We start from the raw sequence: 2,613 nt of genomic DNA, 5'->3' as shown, positions 1-2,613 counted from the left end.
AGTATTATATGTATTCGATATAATAAAATAGTATTTAAAATGTATTTAAACATTTGTCGATAGACCAAACTTACTCCACAACACTGTATGTCTATAAAAATATTCAGTGTTTATAAGTGAAATATTTAAAGTATAATTTATGTCAATTTATTGAAAATATTATAAAACTTTTAATTTATTCAAATGTAGTCGACTCTTTGATATTCAAATTACATGAAAATACAGAGTGGGGAATATAAAATATGCATCGCTTTTGAAAGGCTGTAGAATAAAAACTATTTAACTTACAGAAATAAAATTTATATTTTTTCGATTCAGCAGTGTGTCTATTTTTTTTGCATGGAGTTTTAGAGATTATATTTCTAAGGTGGTGACTGTCAGTAGCAATGCACTTTTGTAGGCGATTCCGGTAGTTTTCAATCGCTTGTTGGCACATTCGGATGGGTAGAGCCGTAAATTCCTCCCCAATTCTCTCTTTAAGTTTTTCTAAGGTGTGAGGATGATATTTAAACACTTTATCCTTTAGGTATCTGAATTTCTAAATAAAAAAAAAACCACAAATGCTCAAATTTAATGAACGCACAGTCCACTCTACGTTAAGACACACGTTTAGTCACACTCCACTCCTCAAAGAGATCAGGCGCTTTGGGGACATTTGTCGCAGTATAGTCATTGAAATTAGAGATGTAGTCTTTAAAACTTGGTGTAAAAACTAGATATATTACTGCAGTATCGAAAAATGTAAACTTTATCTAAAAACCGATGCATATTTTATGTACCACTCTGTATTTATTTCAATTAAAATCCATATTCTTTACGAATATATGGTAAAATGTAAACCTAGAGCTTTAATGGAATAAAATATTATCAAATATGCATTTAAAAATTTACACTTGTGTATTAAACAGTTTTAAAATATGTCTTGATAAAAAATAAATAATTATTGAACCATTACCACGCGTACGTAACTTTCAACAAAAATAGATAATATAATAAATTATCTTAATAAAAGTATAAGCTTTATTTTGCTCTTTATTCTAATCTAAAATATTTACTGACTATTATTAAAATTAAAATAAGTCTATTTCATTTTTATGAAAAAAATCACAGTTTAATTAAATAATATCGTAAACCTTAATTTACTAAAAACATTTATTAAAGTGCTATAGATTTTCGATAAACATTCAAAATATGATTTTAAAATTAAAAACATGATGTATAAATACTCAAAATACGCAACAGTATACATTAAAATCATTGAGTATTAATTGATCACAAACGTTGCGAGTTAATTGTATTTTTGCTTATTATAATATTATAAGCATACGATAAAATTAACTGAAACGAACATGTTCGATTAAAAATAACATTATATTATACTTTAAATATTCTTTTTGTTTAAATTTGTACATTATATTTATATATCATTTACACTAGTAAATTTAACAATAAATAATTGTTTTCTAACACCAAGGGGCGGTACTTATGCGCATGTTTTTTTTATTTATTATTTTTTTTTTTTGCAAAACTCATGTACGTACCTATAAACGTGGATCTAGGAGAAGGCTTAGTAACTTTAGCCTTTGCCTCTGAAAATGTTTTATTTTATCTATTAATTTATATAATAAATAATTCATAATATGTCTAAAAATGTATAAGTTTAAAATATAAATAAAATTCTTACTATTGTTATCAAATATAACTTATATAATGTTCTCTATAATTTTTTTTAAATTTTAATATGTACTGAAATTATAATTTTATTATTTCTACATAAAATGTTATTCCCGTTTCAGATCTATAGATTCGCGTCTGAGGGGTACCTATATTCGTACTTCATACAACCGTACAAAATATAAATGTCAAACTCTAAATATTTTAATTTAAACGTTGTAAATTGCTAAATTATATTATTGTACCTATATGTACACTATTATCCTAAACGTATTCTTTTGCGCTAATGATCATAATCGGTGATAAAAATAACAGTGCGCATCAATATTTCGTGACTTACAGAGCAGCTTATACGTGCAGCTTTCGACATTTTTTTGTGCGAATCACGGCCATCAGCATTATTGGACAAATACATAATTAAGGGTGATCATAATTTGAACGACAAAACGTTCAAAAAACCTTGAAAACATTTTCGTTTTGTATCTTAACTGTGTTAAATTGAGAAATATATTTTTGATGGGTTATATACATACATATATGTAGACATATTTTCCCAGCAACATTTGTATTTATTTTTTTCTCAATAAGTTTTTTTTTTTTATACGACCCGCATAGTAGCGGTACCTACATTTAATATTTTTGGTTCAGTTGATATTTTTGATATTTACCGTTATTGACATGCTTACTGCAGTGTACTATAGGTATATAATAGTTTTTCCCCGAGGCGCAAGTCGTTCGCTACGGTTTTCCAATATACGTTTATAAATAATGTAACACATATATATACCTACTTGTAATTATCATAAGAACAAAATTGAAAATAGGTTGACATGAATGATATAAAAATAAAAATTGAACGTTCAATAATAATGATTATTATAATAATACTTATATTAATATTAGTGGTGCACACACACGGTATTATATAATATTCGCAAC

The sequence above is a fragment of the Melanaphis sacchari genome, unplaced genomic scaffold, assembly GCF_002803265.2.
Source record: "Melanaphis sacchari strain LSU unplaced genomic scaffold, SCAv2.0 Contig63_pilon_pilon, whole genome shotgun sequence".
In the NCBI taxonomy this organism is placed as follows: domain Eukaryota; kingdom Metazoa; phylum Arthropoda; class Insecta; order Hemiptera; family Aphididae; genus Melanaphis; species Melanaphis sacchari.
The sequence above is the reverse complement of the archived record's forward strand: the minus strand, read 5'-3'. Positions refer to the sequence as shown.